Raw genomic sequence first — 22109 nt, 5'->3', positions numbered from 1 at the left:
TACGACATTCATATTAAAATTATACTGTAGTTATTTCACTTTTATAACCTCTTTGATTGCCCACGTGTTATCAGACATTTTTAAGATTCGTTGTGACAGAAACGGATGTGATTTCCGTTTTCTTTAGGCACAATTTTATTGGCTGATTGCATCCAACATTCAACGTGTCCATAAAAGAATGTTCCAGTTTCAATTGTGTATTATAATAGTTTAATTTAAACTATTTACGACAAATCATGCATCAAACTGAAGGTAAAATAACCTTGTTTTTCTTACAAATGTTCAATATTTTTGCACCTGTAGTTATACGGCACACATCCAACCTAAAGTCAAATTCTTCCCACACACTTTGGTTAACGCGTCCGGAGAAATGGAAGCAATAGCCTCTTCAATTCTGTGTCTCAGCTCTGGCAAATCATAAGGTAGCGGCGGGACGTAAATGAGATCTTTTATGAAGCCCCAAAAGGAAAAAAAAAATCGCATGACGTTGTGTCAGGTGAACGTGGAGGCCAGCGAATGAGAGCTCTTGTCTTCTCGACCATTACGACCAATCAAACTGTTAGGGACTTCGACGGTCAAACTTTAAACGAAACGCACGTTGAACCAGTAGCGGATCCAGAGGTTCACCTCGGAGGGAGCACTCTAGGATTTCAGAGAATAGCCAGAGAAAAAAAATGTCTTAAAATTACTAAATTTGTATTTAATCTACTCACACCACAAATAACATCCAACCACCAGATTTTATAATTCTACACGAAATGCATTAATTATATTAAAATATTTTATTGGTTTCAGAAACAATCATTTTTGTCTGCAATATTAATGTAGCAGACAACTGGTTTATCGGGGGGGGGGGGCACTTGCCCCTGGTGGCCCCCTCACCCCTGGATCCGCCACTGCGTTGAACTGAAATTACAGATTAACTCCTAGCAAACTGAAGAACACAAAACGCTTTTTTTCGCTCAGGAGTCGGGAATTCTGCGCAGGTGGCGCTCCAAGCGAGGAAGCAACAAAACAGAACTCGCGCATGCGCTTATCTAAAAACTGTTATGAGCTAGATCTTTGTGACCTTGAACCAAACCTCTACAACGCTTTCAGTTAGAACTATAAAAAAATTATAACTGGGTCATTCGTTTAAGGACTAACTGTATTTTATAACGTGTCCTATGTGCAAAATATTTTGATGGAAATTCTCGAGTCATCCAACTAGTCAAACCAACGTAGCTTGGATTTTGGGTTGTAGCCGTGTCCTTGGCGGATAATTCACAGACGTTTCGGTCGATTTTGCAGTCGTCATCATCATCACGGAGGCAGTTACCTGTAGTAGGTAACTGCTCCCTGATGATGGCGACTGCGATGTCGACCGAATCACTTCGGTGAATTATTCGCCGAGGACGCGTCTACAGCCCAGAAGCCAAGCTACTTCAGACAATGGCCGTGAAAGCCTGCACACATTATTAGTAGAGACCCGGAAAATTCGCGGGTTCAATGACCTCCAGGATAGACTCCAATATCCTCTACACACTCGGGCAAATGCCAACTGTTCATTGGCTGCTGACTTGTGAGTCGTCTCGACTGGGTGGCCTGTGATTCGACACTTCTATGAGTGAGGGACTCTAATTGGCCCTCAGTCCTCCAGATTAACAGTGAACCAATGGCAGAAGCAGCACTGAGGTATAATTATTTGAATTTTAGCATAACACGAAATGAACCCTCGAATTTTTCGGTGACGTCATCACCCTGCGACTGACACGCCATGTTGGAAGGTGTTGGAAAAGGATCCGGGCAGGCGGTTGGAAAAGGGGTGTCTGTTCGGTTCGGCGGGGAATTGCCGTCGGTGCGAAAAGGGGATTGAAATTAACCGCCACGACAAGAGAGACCACGTCATCAATTCGCGGGATATCGGTCACGGAGATCGAACCCAGGGGTGGTATGTGGGAAAGGGGGGGGGGGGGGGGTGATAGTTTCCGATTCCAACTTTCGGCCTTTCGGGAGGTCGTGCTGACGAAGAGAGGCCCGAAAACGGGGACGATTTGCATACCGGACACGAACGCAATATGCTGATCGCCGATTTGCATTTTCCAACCTCCTACCCCCCACCCTCAACCCCTCCCTTACCGCCGACAAACAGGTGAAAAAACCCTCACCCCGCAAACCCCCATGTTTGAGCGAAAACGCAAATCACACACAGAACCGGGAGAGAGAAAAAAAAGGGTGGATAGACGATGGGGGTGAAGACCAATCAACTTGTTCGTTTTGCTGCTAAAGGGTGTCCGAAGGAGGGGGTGGGGGGGGGGGGGTGGACTGACCCTTTTTTTTCTTGTCCTTTGGTACGTCGTTTGATGTGCAGATTTGTGCTCAGAAGTGACCTTCACGCGCGAGTGGGGAGTTTACACTTGCAGATACGCCCGTGAGTTTGTACACCGCCGGCCCTGGGGGTGGCGGGTCGGTCTGATTTTGTTTTTATTGGCGTTGACTCGTAAGGCAAGCGGATCACTGATATAGCTACCATTTAAATATTTTGTATACATTTAAAATTATTATATAGCCCACATATTAAATAAACTATTTGTATCATACGAAATACACTATTGCATTAATTAAAAAGAACTGTTTTAGTAGAAATTATTGAATGTAAAGTAAGTAAATTGAAAATTAATTATTGTAAAATTTTTTGTTACCTCTATGTGTCCTTATTTTGAGCATCAGACTCTCGTTAAATTTTAAAGAAATTATCTTACTATCCGGGAAAATGTTCGAGAAAGTATATCTTGAGTTCAACTTACTGGGAATTGGTGGCATAACTTCATTACTGGGAAAACAAAATTATGATGCTCATTTGTGTTAAAGAGAGGCGGGATGATAAGTGCTATTCTCGCTGGCGCTTCTAGCGCGATGTCGCCTCTAGATCAATACTGTATGACAGAGAAATTAAGAACTTGACAGTGATGTGTAAACATCTAACGTAGATAACGAAAAAAAAAAAAAAAAAAAAAACATGTGTTCTCATGTTGCAAATATATTTTTAATATAAGTTACTTGCGTTATTGCGTTTCTTGCGTAGTTAATAAACCCGGCCTTTGAAAAACCACGCTGTTCAATACCGAGCGTGATAACAATTTGCTTTTCAGGTACTACTTTCTGCGCCCGCCGCTAGAATACATTGCCTGAATCGTAAACGTTGATTGCTACCGTCATGCGCAGATGGCAGCACGAAACAACAGGAAATTTTCAACACTTATAAACAGGCTCCGATAAAAGCGAAAAAGACTTGAAAATACTAAACTCCTCCTTTTGGTCCTGAATTTCGACAAGGAATTTTATTAAAACACTGCCCACCTAGTTAAAATTCAATAAATAGTTTCTGCACACGTTAGATTACTGCAAATTATAAAAAAATTTAATACCTTTGCGAATTAATTAACAGTGATTTCCTTATAAACGTAATAAATTAAAAATTAATTTTAAGTAAAAATAAAGGATATTGGGCCTGCCCAGTAAGAAATCAAACGAAGTAAGCTATGTGTTTAATAATATTGTAGTAATAAGATAAAAATAAAATGTATTCATATATATATATATATATATATATATATACACACACACACACACACACACACACACACCCTAGCTTAAAGCATAATGTGTGTAATCCAGTAATCTGTTATTGAAAAAAGTAAGAATTTTTTTTTCCAGCAATGAGGTTTGAACCATGTCAAAATTACGTCTTGAACATAACCTTTGCGGTCTATACTGCGCTATCACGACAATTAGGGTTAGGGAAGGAGACTATGTATTACCAACAGTGTAATGCCAGTTTTATTACGTATTGTAAAACTAAAGACTACTTTTTACCATGACTATTTTATTTTACAAAATATATATTTCAGGGTTGTTTCACTATCATAATGTTTCGTTTGGCACAGTAATGCGTTTGGTATGTTCTCATTTTTTTCCGAACGTGACTACACACGGTTTTATTATTTCCGTTCATCGACTCCCGTTACATTTTCACGACATTGCTCCTTCCAAATGCCGTATACCGAGAGCTAAGATGTTTACACGTCAAGAATTCTAAGGTATAACAAAGGGGTGTTTTCAATATGGCGCCGTCAGATGTGGTCCCATCTTCCCTCCGTGGCTCCACCCTCTTACGACCCTGGATAAATTCCCCCCCCCCCCACTCCTCCCCTAGTGGTGCCATTTCACCCGGAGAACGACCAGGTCTCGCACACGCGCGCCTGACATCGGCCAAGTAAAGGGTCCTCTTGCGCCCCTTGTGTGTTCCGGCCTCTGCTTTACCCCTGCTTTACCCCTGCTTTACCCCTGCTTTACCCTTACCCCTTCTACTACACGTGGTCGCCGGTCGTGAAAGAGAAATCAAACACCCCCGTTCAGCTTTGCTGTGATGTCTTCCCGACTGATTCCTTCCACGGACTTTTATTGTGCTCTCGATTCGGGAACGCACCACAACGCCGAACGTTCAATAACCCCGAAAACCATAACGCCGAATGCCAAATTGACTACAGCGCCGACAACTAGAAAACTGCTGTGTACCACATCGCCGAATTACCACAACGCCGAAATACATCAACGCCGAAAAATGTCATTGCAGGACTGCCACAAAGGTTAGGTTAGGTAAGGTTAGCACACAAATTCATTCAGTTATGTTTCATTTTGCTCCTGTGCCCCCCCCCCCCTCCCCGCAGCAACATTTTTCGGCGTTACTGTATTTCGGCGTGGTACACAGCAGTTTTCTAGCTGTCGGCGTTGCGGTCAATTTGGCATTCGGCGTTATTGTACGTTCGGCGTTGTGGTATTTCGACGTTGTGGGAAAGACCCCTCTCGATTCATCTAACATTTGCCATAATCTGGTTTCCTCTTGTTACTTGTGTTAATATGTGTACGGGTATTCATTTTTTTTGGTCCATTTTTGAGTGCTCTCTATGTCGTATGCCCACAAAAATGAGTTAACTGTGTATTGATGATTTGAAGCACGATAAAATTATGGTATTATTTTCATTCTCGTTATCAATAATTCTTTTTTTTTCAAAGTTTGATCAGATTTAATGGTTTGATCTTACAGCCGGGCATCATTGGTTACATAGCAATGGATTGTAATGATAACAGCGCTAACAATGTATTTTGCGGTAAAATTTAATGGTCAGTTTGACGTGTTATGCATGGTTGAAAAGTGTTTAAATATACGTATTTGTGGTTTGCAGTATTTTAGTTATCTTGCAAGAATGATTATGTTTGGTTGGACAGAAAAAAAAAAACAACAAGGGACGTTTTAGCGGGGGAAGTGTTGAGAACCCTGCTGTTGTAACTGCAGTTCACAGGGATGAGTCACACCCGAACAGTTCCGAAGTTCTCCGAAGTTAGCCGATCGCTCGTGAAAAAAAAAACATCGCAACGGATTTATATATTATAAGGTCATATAATATTTTAAATAACACCTACCCTAACCAAACTTCCATTTTAGTTACGGTAATTATTTATTACAATGACCGAACCTAACCTAACCTAACCTTTTACTTCGGAAATGTTAGGGTTGTGTTTGTATCTTTCATTCTTGTGAACTTCAGGGTATCCGGTGATGGATCTCTCTCTGTCTCTAACTCTCTAACTCTCTCTCTCTCTCCCTCTCTCTCCCTCTCTCTCTCCCTCTCTCTCCCTCTCTCCTCTCTCCTCTCCTTCTCTCTGTCCCTCTCCTCTCTCTCTCCCACTCTCTATCTCTCCCCCCTCTCTCTCTCCCTCTCTCCCTCTCCCTCTCTCTCCCCCTCTCCCTCTCCCTCTCCCTCTCCCTCTCCCTCTCCCTCTCCCTCTCCCTCTCCCTCTCCCTCTCCCTCGGTCTGGACAGCGAAGCCGCGCGTGGGAGTAAGCGCGAACGAGGCTCGCCGAAGTTTAGCGGCGATTGCTCTCCTTGATTGTCTCTCTGCGGAGTTCTCCCGCTGGTTTCTGCCGACGGCCGCGCCACAGAAACATTTCCCGTCTTCTGCCCCCTCCCCCTCCCCCTCCCACCACGGGTTCGTCATCTTCGCCAACACTGTCCGTCTTGTCTCGTCCCAGGAACCAATTATACGTACCTCCTCCTCCTTGTTATTAGCGGCGACGGACCAAGTCCGCTTCTGCAAATATGTGCCCGAGGGTGGGGAAGGAGGAGGGGGACAGGGCAGTTTAACGGTTCTGATTGGACGTCTCCCCTGTCGTAAGTCTTGGGACAATTTGCGAACTTTCCCCCTCCCCTTTCCCCGTCCCCTTGTCAACGCCCCGCTGTACTCGGCTCCGGATGGCTGCCTGGCGCCTCCCCCCTCCCTCCCGTGACGCGATTTTCGTCTTAATTAACTGGCGTTAATTAATTAGCGCGTCCTGTTTCGTGTCGTCGTGAGACGGCGTCTTCCCGAGCCGCCTGCTCCGGCGCTGCGAAGCGAGGACAGGGTTATTTGTTGTTTCTCCAGTTACTGGACGATTTGTTGTGTCGATTGTTGTTTTCGCCATCAATTAGTAGAGACCTGCAAAATTCGCGGATTTATTTCGTGATATGCTGCAATTCAAATAATTGTACCTTAGCTCTGCTTCTGCAATTGGTTCACTGTTAATCTGGAGTAATGAGGGCCAATTAGAGACCTTCGCTCAAAGAAGTGTCGAATCACAGACACTCGGTCGAGACGACTCACAAGTCAGCAGCCAATTAACAGGTGGCATTTGCCCCGAGTGTGTAGAGTGTAGTAGAGTCTATCCTGGAGGTCATTGAACCCGCGAATTTTGCAGGTCTCTATAAATTAGTAATCGAAAGTTTGAAAAGTGCATTGGTGTTGATGTATAAACTTGGCTGTCGGATATCCTCGATAAATTAGAGGATTTTGAAAAGCGAGGTCAAAATGAAATAAAATAAATTGTCTTTACGAAATTCAAACACTATTATGAAGTATCCCAGTAGCCTTTAACCTGGAAAAAAAAAGAGATTTAGTTCCGTGTTAGTAGTATGCATTGGTCGATCCAGGTGGCAGGTTCAAGGTGGCGAATTGTGGAGTGGTTTCCGTAACTTTGTGTCAGAATTCCAAGTCTATCGATCGACCACTTTTCGATTTTTGCGAGCACAATCATACACACACGTATCACCATAAACGGGACGCGTATCCTTATTGGCTGATATAGTAGGCATCCCGCTTTGGTCTGAAGATCTTTACTTTGTATGCGGAAATGGATTGCGAATTCTTTCAGTAGTTAACAGAAAAAAAAATCATTTCGGCGCAGGTAGATTTCGAAGTAAATTTTTCTTCTGTAACTTTCTGGAAACTTCTGGAGCATTTTTACAACTTAATGTACATAACGTCTTATTTTTTTCAATATTCTTAAATTATTATTTAATATTTACTCAAACTCCATGCAGCGAAAAAGTTTCTAATGTCTATAATTCAGTGCATTCAGCATTCAATAACTTGGAACAAATTTCATACTATGCCTTAAATGTAGTTTTGATTTTTTTGACCTTCAAACACTATATGACATTTTTTACACTAATAAGTGGTAGAATAAAAATTTGCTTTGGACTAAGGTTTAAGATAATATTTGGAAGTTTTTCCAGTAAGTTGGAACAAATTTGATAGTGTACTTATGTTGTAAGGAAACTACATTTTTTTTTTAAAATTCCAACTCCTATTTTCTCAACCCCTTGCAGAAATATTTCGTTACATGTAAAGTGTTTCAGCCAAAAGTTTTACATAGGTTTAGAAATTTTAGAAGGTTTAGAAATTTTACAATAAATTGTAACTGTTTTGATAGTATACCTACCTACTAAGGGAATAATGATTATTATTTTGTCCTGATACCCATGTTGTTTTCACCCCTTGCAGTAATGGTTAATCGTATCAAAATTAATTTCAGATTGATTCGATAGTGTACACATTAGGTAATATTTTTTTTTATTATTTAAGCATCTGTTTTTTCAACTCTTTGCAGAAATGGTTTGTCATACTAAAAATTATTGCTGACTAAAGTATTAGGTAATATCTATAAAGACTACTAAAATTTTGATGGTGTGCCTACTGAGGAATGACTCTTATAGATATAACTTCAAATGGACATGCAATTTGTCATATTAAGGAAGTAATAGTGATTTTTCTGTTTTTTGTTTTTGAAAAAAAACCTTTCCTATTTTTACTCTTTTGGTCGGATTTTGGCACATTCACGAACTCGACCGAGATTTTCTAATACTGTATTTTATGTATCAGCTTAGAAGTGATTCGTACAAAATTACGGCAGTTTTTTCCTTAAAAAAGGGGTGCTATATCTATGTTTGAACTTATGAGATGATGGTGGTTTTTGGTGTCCATGAGCCATGAAAATACCTATGTAAACATTTATCGGAATCACACTTTGGCAACGGCTACAGAAGGTAGCTTTCTTAGAGATGTACCTAAAAGTTACAGCCACTTGTGCCAACACCGACAGTGGTTGGTGCTTCTGAGGCATCTCGCACATGCCGCGGGGGTCCGGGTTCGACCCCCCCCCCCCCCCCCCCACTTTCCGATGAACGTGAACCTTTTATTTTTTTGAAGTGAAAACTTCCATGGGAAGGTTTTGATAGGGAGTAAATTCACGTAAGTCGTCATCGACATGGTCACGTGACGTGTTAACGACAACACTATCTGTTCCTATTAGCATAACTTATTGCGCTTCTAAAATGTTAAGTATACGATTACTGTGCAGTAAAAAGGGAGTATAAAATAATATAAATATTCTCATAAAGATACATAGTTTGAATAACGAAGAAAACGGAGTCTTTGTAGCAATATACCCGAAAAAAATTAAGAACATCGTTATTTTTTTAATACTTACAATTACTATGTAATGCGTATTTTATAGTAATTTAGGAGTTATTTTACTAACGTTTTAAAACAAATTTGTTGCGTGATAATATTTTTTTCGTAAAAATTGCGAAAAATGTTTTCACTTCTGTCGGCATGTCCTCGTGACTGCTTTGAAATGTTTTTTTTTTTCTCTTGTGCGCAGGCTCCGACTTCGACCGAAGCCACTCCCCCGGCAGCCTTTCTTCCAGTCAGCTGAGCCGCAGTCAGGCACCATGTGACGTGAGTATCGCTCCGCCCTTTGCGCCGGGGTCCTGGGTTCAAGTCCCGGCTGGAGGGACCGTTGTGCAAATTTGCAAGGACGGTGTTCCAAGACGTCCTGGTAAGATAGCGGATAAGCACTGCCTTGTTGGGACACAAGCGTAACCTTACTCGCAGTCCGTATTACAGAACGTGTCCGAACAGAATCCCAGTGAGGTCACAGATAGGCAATCGTTTTTGATAAATGGTGCCCCTGCACGAGGCTAGAAGCTGATTCCAAACGCATTCGAATCGACGTTTGTACAATTGTTATGGCAAATAATCTTAGAGGTAACAGCACCGCCGTACGAATTAAATTGTGTTATTTTTAGGGCCATGCATATTTCGCGAAAAGATTCCGAGATTAGTTATAAGTTAAAACACTATAGCATCGTCTGTGTGCCGTGATTGGGTGAGTTTCTTGTCAGGTACATGTCTACTGTTACAACACCAATCACAGTGATTCAGTGCGGAAGCAAAAGCGTCCTGAGTGGCTCGGTCAAACAAGGCAACGACTTCTCACGCAGACGGCCGCCAACCACAAGGAAGAAATCCCTGGTGTGGGTATACCTTGTTGCAGTCTAATAGGCGTGCAGATTTATTCGCGAAAAGTGCCTGCCCCTAGTTGTTTTAATTGTCTCAAGTGCTTTTTTTTTTTATTAGTTGCCAATATTCCTTTGTATGACCATTAAACTTTACAAAATGTAGGTAGTCCAGTATAGTCCAATACAATTATATATGTTACACAGAACAGTTACTTACGGGAACAAATGTTCCTAAAATGTTCATGCATATTTTAAAAATAAAACGTGTTCGGGTGATTAAACGGCTTTGCATTACAAACACATATAATTTCTTTATTTAAAATAAATGTTTCATGTTTAAAACACAACTGGATACGCAATAAGCATCAACTGTCCAGAGAGGGGGGGGGGGGGGGGGAGGGGAAGAACGCAACTTCACCGCACGCGCCTTGCGGATAGCAACAGGACGCAGGGTGTCGCATCGAACTGTGTGTAATCGCTAGAGACCGGAAAATTTCGCGAATTCATTTCGCGATAGGCCAAAACACAAATAGTTATACCTCAGTGCTGCCTCTGCTATTGGCCCACAATTCACCTGGATGACTCTGGGCCAATGAGAAACACCCAACCAAAGCTTCATCGAATCACAGGCTGCTACGTTGGGACGTCTCACAAGACAGCAGCCAATGAGTGGGTGGCATATTTGACCGACTGTACGTAGAACTATGGAGTTCATCCTACAGGTCAGTGAACCCGCGAATTTTTCCGGACCCTAGTAATCGCCTGTACGAACGTAGGCCCGTGTTGTGTGTGTCCCAGCAACAAGAGAGAATCGCACAGCCCGGGGAAACTAGTTGGTGGGACATGGAAATCCGTTCCGTTCCCCGATGAGTTCCGAGTGGAACATCTAAATCGACGTGTTCTCATATGGAGGGAACGCGGAACGCGAAAACAACCAAGCGAGGATTACTTTGTCTGATCCCCTAATAATAATAATAATAATAATAATAATAATAATAATAATAAATGTTTGATTCACTGATTATTTTGACCAGTTTAATATTCGATTCCTTTTTTTGACGTGATACCGTCTTATAAATCGACGAACGTTGGCTGCACGCACCAAAAATTGTCACTCTCCGCCTGAGCCGAGCGTATGCAAGAACCGGCCAACCACCGTGCGAGAAAAGCTTCTATAATATCAAACAGGTTAAGGCGGACTTTTTAACTAATGGTTCGTGATTATATTTAAACGAATTATTTAAATTAAGTTGGCAAAAACTGTAAATTATACTTGAAAACTAAACATTATGCAATTTTTTCATCAATGTTTTCTTATGACGTTATCACGTAAAATTATCGTTAAACCGACTTTACAGACAACCCCCTTTTTTTCTTATCATTTTTTTAACCATCGACTCTTCTGATGGCAGTCTGCAGACAGGAAGTCATTTCAAATATCTGAGAAATGACTTGGGGAAAATTGATTGTCGGTCAAATGACGTTTCGGTTAAGTGACGTTTCGGCAAAACGGTGCCCGTCGATCAGCAGCTGCTTTTTGCGAGCTTGCGAACTGCTCAAGATGTGCGATTGATGGATACTCTGAGGTCGATGAGTAGTCCCGTTTCCAGATTTCTTTTTTTTTTTTTAATCTGTATTTTTAGGAAAGTGAAAATGGTTGAAACACGTGTTTTCAGAATAATGTTTTAGACGTGAAAACACCCGGTGAACATTCTCGAAAGCACCCCAATGACGTTACACCTTTATCTTCATCATTTCTCCGCCGTTAAAGTTTTTACGGTTACCACTCAGATCTCATAGTTACCTTACGCACGATGAGATTGCGTAGAAGTTCAGAGTCTTGCACCTAAAGAGGCGATACCGCGCTAGAAACACCAGCGAGCGTCGCACTTATCACCCTGCCTCACTAACACCTGGCGATATAAATTTTTCGGGGTTTTCGGCCAAAATGAGGCTTGTCAAAAAGAATGTCGGTCTTCCGCTGCGCCAACGACTTGCTCAACGGTTGAAACATTTCCCCAACTCCCTCCTTCCTGGGTATAGAACAACAATGGTCGATATTTGAAGCCAACGGCTCCAGCCTTCGGCATTTGCTTCTGTGAAAAAGGGGTGTCGGGGCGAATTGAAGATGAACGCAGTCCCCGTTTTTCATTTCTCCCTTTTCCCCGCGCGCTGATGGAAGAGGGTGGAAGGATCGAGGAGTGGGGGGATATAAAAAAAAGGTGGGTGGGAGGTTCTGAATAGGGGCCGCGTTTATCCCCGAGAAGGGGTCCCAGGGCGTCTCGCCCGCTTCGGATAATTGCAGCGGCAGATGGCGCCGGCTTTCCTCGACTCATAACGTCGCGTTGGGGACGTCGCATCCCCTTCGGAATCCACAACCCCCATCCCCCCCCCCACCCCCAGCGCGGGGGATCACGAAAACCCTCATCTCTCCGTCCTCGAGAAACGTTCCGGTGGAATGCCAAATTTCCTCCCGTATATTCCCCCCCCCCCAACCCCTTTCTGACGCCGTGGTGTCTGGAACTTGATCCAGAGAAGTGCGTTACCCACTAGAAGTCTCCACGTGACGAGCAGCTACTATCAACGGCGATACCGCGGAGGTTTTCTTCTTTTTAACACGATCACGACGAAGCCAAAAGGAAGGGTTTATGTTTCCAGCAGTCTGTGTGTGTTTTTTTTTCTTTCTATTTACGTATGTTCCACCGTAGCGCCTTAACTACCAAGGGCGCCCGTATGAAAGTTTGTTGCGGCGGGGGGGGGGGGGGGGGCAGACCGTATGATAGATAGTTCGTAAGGGGAGGTGGCAGACCAAAAATATCGAAAAAGTGCCAAAAAAATTACTCAGAATTTGGCAAAAATCCTCAAAAACATCTAATTTTATTCCTTTTCCTGAAAGAGGGGGGGGGGTTACACGGCCCTCCCCTGGCCATAGGTATGGGCGCCCTATTTTGATGAATCAAGTGTCAGTCGATATGTTATTATGGTCTGGGCGACATATGCTAAATTTTATACGAAAAAAAAATCAGTATGACGGGTGATACATTAAAAAAACAAAAAGGTGGGGGGTCTCCAAAAAAAATTTTTTATGTGAAACATATATTGCCGCGTCTTGGATGTAAGACAGACTCGTATATGCCGTGAGGGAAAACGGCATGACGCTCTCTTATGGCGATATTCCCCCCACTACGCTGCCAATCTCTGCTCCCTTGTTCATTTGAGGGTAAACATTTGGATACTGTCAACAAGCGGTTTATTTTCTGCGCATGCGTACAAAACGCAGGATATTTACATCCACGTGTTCTAACTCTGTGCGTGTACATAGACGGTAAATATGAGTGACAGAGTGACCAAGTAGGAACAAAAAAATAGCTAATAATATGTTTTTATAGTCTCATTTATAGAGTGCGCATGTTATGTAGGTAGGTACATGATATTGTAAATATTTATTTTTTCACCTGCCTTTTATTTTGTTTGTAGCAAAGACACCAGGCGGATCGTACTGTTATAGACAACCTGTTCAAATAGCAGTGAAGTCTCACCTGTGGAGGCTTTTTGGTATCACCGAGTTGACGTCGGCAAACTTATCTTCGCAAAAGGCCAAGTTTACGTTTCATAAACAGGGTGATATCATTGGAGGGTTTATTTATCAGCGATCTGGACCCTCGAAAACATTTTTGTAACCCTCATTATTGATTTTGACGGTGTTAGAGAGGCTGAGAAGATTGGCCCTGCTCAGTAATAAGCAAATACATAATTAAATATTTGTTATTCTTGATATATATATGATATGTACAACACGATTTATTTATCATTAATGCCCTAGTCTAGATTGTTTATTTATTGCTAATTAAGTACAAACAAATTTGTATATTGAAAATAGAATATCACTGATACATCTACCCGAACTGGTTGGTCGCGTGACAGCTGATATTACGGTCGTGTCAGTAATACCAATTTTTTTGTTGTTGCATAAAAATTAAAACTGAAAAGTTAAAAATAAAAAAAAATTGTAAAAAAAACTCTAACCCGACTACGGCAAACTAAAAAGTGAGAAACAAGTTAGTTGCTGATAACTTTCATATTCTAAGTGAATTAGACAAGTCTTTTGATTTGTTAAAGATTAATGTTTATTCAGTTCTATTGAAGTCTTCTTGCGTTTTCACATTAATTACGTTACAATTCAATTCGATTTCACGATTGATGATAACTTTTTTTGTTACATGATGTGATTATTAAAGGAAAAAAATACCGTGCAATTATTCGTACGGAGACACTATAGTTGTATTATATTTTCACACGCTCTTTTTTTTCTTCGAAAACTATGAGAGAGAAAAAACCATAGCGAGCTTTTAACGCCAAACCGATGAATCAGAACCGTCATGGCGGAATTCTTAACAAAGTTTTAGTTTAGAAAACTCAAATTGGTCCGTGACGGATAAGATTCTTGAACTGTTCATAATTCTTGAGCTTTTATGTGAAAACTCGCGTCTACTCCCCGTCACTTTTTTTTTTTAAACCTATATTTTTAACCTTCTTGTGAAGGGCGCTAGCACTTGAAGGCTTTGTTGTCCCTTTTTGCCGCGGAGAACGAAGAATTATGACCCGCAGTATGTTGTTTTTTTTTTGATGAGAAGGGTCCTTGGGGGGGGGGGGGGGGGGGGTTTGCAAGAGCGGATAAATAATGCGCGGGAGGGTTAACTTGCTGCGGTTTTTTTTTAAAACTAGGAGGCTAATTTAGCGCTTCATCTAAAGCAGCGGTGGTCAACCAGCCGGCCGCGAACCACGTACCACCCGCTTAAATGATCTTTCAACACACATGTATCTTCTTAGGTATTTACTCCTCTTGTGCGAGTATGAGCCGTCTTTGTTTTATTTATTTATTTTTATTTATTCAGTTTTTGATCTGTAGACCCCATATGGAGGTAAGGACTCCGGTATATAGAACAAGTTAATTAATACAAATATATACATACATACAAACATACTGTACGACCACACAAACTAAATATTACAGAGTACTTTTACATTTCAATAGTAAGAAAGAGAGAAGGAAAAAAAAAACATGGGTTTGCGCGTGCGTAGAATGCAGTCGTCATTTGGCAGTTTTTTTTTTAAAGCCACAATTTTCTCTCAGAATTTCCCAATAATTTTATTTATGTTGATTTAATCTATGTATTTGTTAAATAATTGTTATGTTTGAAATATTTTGTGTGTTTTTTTTTTTTTTAACTTCCGTAAAGGACATTTAAAAACGACACATTTCTCTGTTGCTTCATCACATGCCGCATATTTCATTTGTAAGTCACTGTACAGCATGTACAAGACAAACGATTATAAAAATGCTATGTTAATTATTAGGTGCATGAACCTCAAAATGAACACAGTAAAATTCCAGTTGTGAACCGATTTCACGCACAGTTCGTGTGCACAGACGTGTGCATGGCCTGCCATGCACTCCGTGATTTTTTTTTTTTTTAATTCTGAACCCGGCTTAATGGAATTAAACCAGGCACGCTTTCCCGAGCCGGCCAACAATGCACTCTTTCATTAATCATTCTGTCCGCGGGTATTCCCCCCCCCCCCCCTCGTCTTCCTTCATCAATGTTTGGGTCGGTCGGTTGAGATGAGAGGCTGGCACGCAATGTTGGGGGAGTTAGATAATGACGCCCGGGTATTCGGTGAGGGGGCTAGGCGAGGCTCCTGATTGGCTGCCTTGCAGCACGAAGGGCGTGTGCGCATTTCTAGCGTCAGGGGCGTCAGGGTTTTTTTTTTTGGCCCGGGAGGTTGGGTTGGGGGGGGGGGGGTGTTGGAGTCCCTGAGTATTCTGTACTTGCGCAACTCATTTACACCTAACCAAAGTTACGAATTCCTGAAATTTCTAATTAACACAATGCACGAAAAGAAACTACGTTCAATTATTTTTAACTTTTTATTTACTAATATTTTTGCTTCTTTGTTGAGGTCATCCATGACTGTAGTAAGTTTCTTTTCTAAAAAATAAAAAAATAAATAAAAAGTGGTCGCCACCTAATATTTTTGTCGCTATAGACTGTGTTGACGACAGAATAATTTCGTACTTTGCGCAAAGCTGCTTATTAGTGACGGAACATTTTTTTTTTGTGGTGGCGACAGAACTGTTTTTTTTCCTTCTGTGCCAACACGAAGCCAACAAATTAGAGATACGACACAGCACTACTTAGTGAGTGGTTTTCTGTTTTAAGAGTAGATGGTTGACACGAGATTATGTGTCCCGTTACGCTCATTGTACGCTTGCGTCGCATCTATCTCCCTTCCACTCGACTGTTTATAAAGTGAAGTGAAAAGTAATGTGGTTTTCATTGCTTATTACAACAACAGTTTCGGCAATAAAGGTTAATTATTCTTGCATTTTAAAAATCTGATTACTAGTATAATTGCAAGTATTTATTCTTTTTATTATTAAAATAAAAATGATTCAATTTTATTCATAAAGTATGCAATCATTTCATAAATGTTTTGTTATGACGTCACGTTAAACTATCGTCCGTAAACCGACTTTACAGACAACCAATTTTTCAAGTACTTTTTTTTTGTGTGTTTCTGTGGCTCCGTAGAATTCCGGCGCCTCTTCAAGAACAAATCCTAGCGACACGTGGGAGGAATGCGCCACTGTCTGAGGCGATCAGGGGTCTTGGAAGTTCCCGTCCAGAGTGATTCGTCGACGTTCGTGGTTCGTAGCTTTGAGCCTCGCGTCGAATTCTTCCGCTCCGTCGTTACCGCGACACGTACCGATGAAGAGATCGTAAAAGCCGTCCCGCCATTCCATCGACCGGGAAGGTAAGGTTAAAGTTCATTTACGGGTTTCGGGCCTCAAAACATTGTCCTCTCACCGTCCGTCGAACCGAACGTGAGTTGCTAACTAAGACGTAGTTCCAGAGCCCCCCCCCCCTTTTTTTTTTCCCAATGTTACGCCCAAACTAGCCATTTGAGAACGGCAAGTGGCGCAGTTTAGAAACTTGGGAAGTTCCCTGACACGTGTTTCGTCGGTAAATATTTAAATATTTAAGGAACTTCGTGAACCGAACATAATGGAAAAAGACATTCTTAAACTTGCACCTCGAAGAATTCAGTTATTTATATAAAAAAAAATTATGAGTATATTTTGGTGTTTAAACTTCATGGTTACTTGATTAATGGTGTCCATAAATTATCAGTGCACACAACGTATACTTACAGATAATATGTGAGTTTTTTTTTTTTGCACGAAAATGAACGTTTCTTAAAATCAGAGTGTTTGTGTGGGCTGTTAAAAATAAAAAATATATAAATTGCTTAAAATTTACTTTAAGTAATTAGGAGGCATAGCTCTAACCCTACTGGGTATCATATAAAAAAACTCGACTTTTTGTTCAAACAACCAAACTTTTAATAAAAGCCCTTTTATCAAAATCTTTTTCGAGGCAACATAATGTTTTGAAGTAGATAATAAATTAAAATTTAATTTGGAATCATACTTTTTTAGTATTATTACCCATTGTTTAAGTAACATTTTGCCATATTTGAAATAATTTTTTTTTTTTTGTTTTAATTCACGTCGATACATCTTACCACCAATTCACCGCTATCCTATTTACTAATTATTTTTTCGAACAATATTGAAGTTTGTCTTCGAATACTATTTACAACAACAACAAAACATGGGTTGTGTACATCAGCTGAATTCGCCAATTCTGTATCAGAAAATCTTAAGCCAGTTTTGACCCTCGTATGCAGAAGACTAGAATTTTGGACTAGAATCCATCGTATGTGTGGGCTTGCACTGTGTGGAATGGGGGACGCACCACAACGCCGAACGTACAATAACGCCGAATTACCAAATTGACTACAACGCCGACAGCTAGAAAGCTGCTGTGTACCACAACGCCGAATTACCACAACGCCGAAAAATGTCATTGCAGGACTGCCACAAAGGTTAGGTTAGGTAAGGTTAGCACACAAATTCATTCAGTTTTTTTTTTCATTTTGCTCCTGTGGCCCCTCCCCCCCCTACTCCCCGCAGCATCATTTATCGGCGTTACTGTATTTCGGCGTTGTGGTACACAGCAGTTTTCTAGCTGTCGGCGTTGTAGTCAATTTGGCATTCGGCGTTATTAAACGTTCGGCGTTGCGGTAACCAGGGGCGTAGCCAGGGGGGGGGGGTTAGGGGTTCGAACCCCCCCCCCCCGCCCCTTAGCACCTAATCTTTAATTAATTTCTTATTCATCACTCAAACAAATTTCATATTAAAATATATAAAATTTTTACCATTACAATATTTAAATTTAAGAACCGAAAACTGCTAAACTAGCACTATTTTACACCTTAAAATCCAAATTTTCCCGGGGGAGGACCCACGGACCCCCCCCCCCCCCCCCGCTTTAATATTAGGGGGGGGGGGCATGCTTCCTAACACCCCCCATACACACTGGTGGTAACGACCCTGTGGAATGTTGTGTTCTGTGTCGGGGGAGAACTGGGGAAGTGGGACTAGTTCGCGGGAACTATCCCCCCCCCCCCCCCTGCGCGGAGCCCCGGGATACGATCGCCTCTCTGATTGGAGGGAGTCGCGGCCGCGAGGTATCGACCGCCAGCCGCGGTGCCGCAGGTGGTACGGCGCCCACCCTGGCTCCTTTCCTCCCCTCCCCTCCACTGTTCCCACTTCCGCCAGCTGCGAGGAATCCCATTAAGAGGCCGGTCTCTTTTTTCTCTCTCCGAAATATGCGCGAATATGGTATGTGCCGCGCCTTACACCGCTAGGCGCTAGGACAACCCCTACCCGGACATACACACACACAAACACCTATACACACACATACACTCATACACACACACACGGTGTGAAGAGCTTCATAAGAAAACTCGCGCGAATTTAAAACTGCTCACGATATCAAGAGTGGTGTTTGTGTGTTCACGAAAATTATTTAATAATACCTACGCTGAGGACTGATGGGTAGTTCTGTTCCAGCATTATTTTTTTTTGACGTGACAACGTCTAATAAATCGATGAACGCCGGCTGCACGCACGAAAAAGTGTCCCGTTACGCACATTGTCCCGTTACGCACATTGTCCCGTTACGCTCATTGTACGCTTGCGCCGCATCTATCACTCTCTCTTCCACTCGATTGGAACAACCATCGATTTGACTTTTTCGAGGCACATTAAACTTGAAACACTCCCATTCGTTTCCTACTTTTCCTATCATCGTCCTATCCTTAACAGAATAACACAGATTGGAAGAAGTAATTATAAAACATGTTTAAATGTTATAGTTAAAATAATCTCTTCGTTAAAGTAATGTCCATATTTGAATTAATGAGTGCAAACAAAAGTAAATTCATCAATTAAATTGAAGATTTCATTTCACTCCTTCTTTGTATCCATACAAAATAGTGATAATTTAATAAAAATGATTCAATTTTATTTATTAAAGTATGCAATCATTTTATCAATGTTAAGTTATGACGTCACGTTAAACTATCGTCCGTAAACCGACTTTACAGACAACCAATTTTTTTTTTAAACAGTATTAAAAAGAGATTTAAAATGGCTAAAACGCGTGCTTTCAGAATAATACTCAGGCACGAAAAGCCCAGTAGAGATTCTTGAAAGTCACCTCAAGGGACTTGTATTATATCTTCAGCTTCATTTCTCCGCCATGTAATGTTATGGTTATCGTTCAGATGTCATAGTTGGCCTACGCACGGCCAGAAGACAGCGCCAGTTCACAGCCTTGCGCTTAGAGGCGACACCGCGCTTGAAGCACCAGCGAAAGTAGCTCTTATCATTAGAGCCACGGAAATTTCGCGGATTCATTTAGTCGCAAGCTAGAATGCAAACCTCCACACTGTCGCACTGTGTTCATGATTGGACCGCAGTTATCTGGACACGCCCCTCTACGACCGTGAACCAACGATGACCAGCTAGGAGAGAAGTAAGCGAATCAGGTAGTCCCAAATAACAAGGATAAAAATGTTCTCGCTAAGAAATCAACCAATGGGAAAGTAAACATGGGTCGAGAACACCTATAACTTTGGATTCTATCCTGAGGCCAGAGGAATCCGCGAAATTTCCGGGACTCTACTTATCATCCCGCCTCGCTAACACACATACACCCCTGACGAGGCGGGTGCCTTTATACTCTGTTGTACGCCTTTATACTCTCCTTGCATGTACTGTAAATAAAATGTTACAAAAGTCCTGAAAATAAATTGCAGTGCTGCTAATCAACATGCTAACGAAAAAAAAATCTAGTTTCTCCGAACATTTCCGATACAGATATTGTCTTATTTATTGTTGCACCGGGTTTCCCACTCAGGGTAAAATCCAATGCAAACCAGACACCTTACTGGAAACGGCCTTGACAATTATGCGATTTGGAATGTTTCCGAGCCATTCGGGGTCCTCAGTTGTCTTAAATTTTCTAACACTGATGCCTATCTGTTAGGATAAAGTCATTAAGAAAATGAAAGAAGAGAGCAACACACGCTTCATATCAGATGTCTTAAATTTAATACCACAAATGGCTGTTCTTTAGGACAGTCACTATGAAAATGAAATAGAGCACCCTACAATTATTTTCCATTAAAATTCGTTGTTTTGCTTATTTTTTTATTCTTGTTTTAAGCCTATTATTTTTAAATTTCGATATACAGAGTTTTCTTTCGCTTTTGAGCAAATTACTTAAATTTAAATATTATTGTTTTTAGTTCATACAACATAGAAAGCGTGTTTTTTTAGTGTTTTTTATAAGTATAATTTTATTCACTTGTGACCCGAGTGTTGTAAGTTAAAAGCATGACATAACCGCTTTCATTTGTGTCAGGTTTTGCTATCAGGCAGCGCAGTTACGAATTGGGGGGGGGGGGGGACCGCGAGATTAATTAACCTTGAGTGTCCACACTGTTCTAGTATTTTATTTACTCTATGGTTTTAGGTACACTTACGAGACCCTAAAATCTTAAATTCGGGAAAGTACAGCTCAAAGCACACTTTTGGGTGGTTTCGTTGATATTCTGTTGAAAAGTTTTAAAGATATATAAAATTTAAAATGTCCTTTTTCTCATGTAAAAGTGCTTCGAATAAGTGTTCTCCATACGTGAAAAATATTGATTGTAACCTCTCGTAGGTAGTATTATTTTTTTTTCCTATCGGACACCGATTGCAAGAATAACCGGTAGTTTTTCTGTTAAAAAAAAAAAAGTACCTACTTCAAACGCCTGTTTTTACAGACACTGTTCGCAGAAAATCGATGGCAGGATTCGCAGACTACCCGTACTACTTCTGATAACTATCGAATTTGAGACGAGTTAACACAAGGCGCGGTTATAAAGAACGCTGAACTACTTCCAAGTGAACAGGTTTAAGTACACGGCAGTTGTTACAAACTGTGTTCAACTCCAAAAACTATTGTCTGTTGTCATCGAATGAATGTGTTGTGGGTGGATCCTATTTATTTTGGTATCTAGATAAATCTTAGGATTTTATTTTTCCATTGGATGTACGACAATGTAAGCAGAGATGGAAAATTAATTTTCATTGTTTTTATTCAGTGATATGTCACTTTCCGAGGCAGATACAGCCGACGAGACAGTTAAAAAGACGTCGTCAGCAAAATAGATTTCGAAACAAAATGTACCTCTGTTAGAAAATTACCGTCAGAATCAAAAAAAAAAAAAAATTATTTTTTTCTTGCAGTCTGTAAAATACTACACGAACTTGTGCCAGGAATATTCTCCATAGCAAAAGACTGTTTATACTGTCAACACTCAACAGCCAATCAGAGGCATATGTAGAGAGATGTTGTTCTGAACTACAGGGTGGGGCAAAAGGTGTGTATAGGTTTTTCAATGGTATTAAAAAAAAGCGGAGCATTTTTACAGAAATGAGGTTTATTTTATTGGAATGAGTATACATCCCCAATTTTTTTTATCAAGTTCGGAAGATCACATTAGGAAGATGGTGGCAATCAGCAGTGATGCATTAATGAAGGCGATTTAGGAACTCTTGGACCGATTTTCGGCACATTCTACACACCTTTTTACCCTTTTCACGGTATTACAGATCATAAGTAGAGACTGGAAAAATTCGCGGGTTCATTAACCTTCAGGATTGACTCCAATATCCTCTGCACACTTGGGCAAATGCAAACTGTTCATTGACTGCTGACTTGTGAGTCGTCTCGACTGGGTGGCCTGTGATTCGACACTTCTATGAGTGAGGGTCTCTAATTGGCCCTCAGTCCTCCAGATTAACAGTGAACCAATGGCATGAGCAGCACTTAGGTAAAATTATTTGAATTTTAGCATAACACGAAATGAATCCGCGAATTTTTCAGGTCTCTACCCATAAGGCTTGAGTTCCAATGGATACACCTTGGACAGATGTTCCCTGCGCCTCTCGTGTCTCTGAGGTGACGGGGATTTGACCGTTATT

At 41.2% G+C, this 22109-nt stretch overlaps 1 protein-coding gene across 6 annotated transcripts in view; it reads left to right on the top strand.

Annotated features, from left to right (window-relative positions):
* The window catches only part of LOC134540432 (uncharacterized), a 202815-nt gene that overhangs the window by 84259 nt on the left and 96447 nt on the right, over window positions 1-22109 (top strand). For all 6 annotated transcript variants that reach the window (XM_063383181.1, XM_063383178.1, XM_063383179.1 and 3 more), the window contains one exon: window positions 9019-9095. The gene's annotated coding sequence lies outside the window, so the exon portion shown is untranslated. The remainder of the gene's footprint in view (window positions 1-9018; window positions 9096-22109) is intronic.

This window comes from Bacillus rossius, chromosome 16, assembly GCF_032445375.1.
Source record: "Bacillus rossius redtenbacheri isolate Brsri chromosome 16, Brsri_v3, whole genome shotgun sequence".
Classification (NCBI taxonomy): Eukaryota; Metazoa; Arthropoda; class Insecta; order Phasmatodea; family Bacillidae; genus Bacillus; species Bacillus rossius.
Note: the sequence above shows the minus strand (reverse complement) of the source record. Positions and strands in the feature narration are given on the sequence as shown.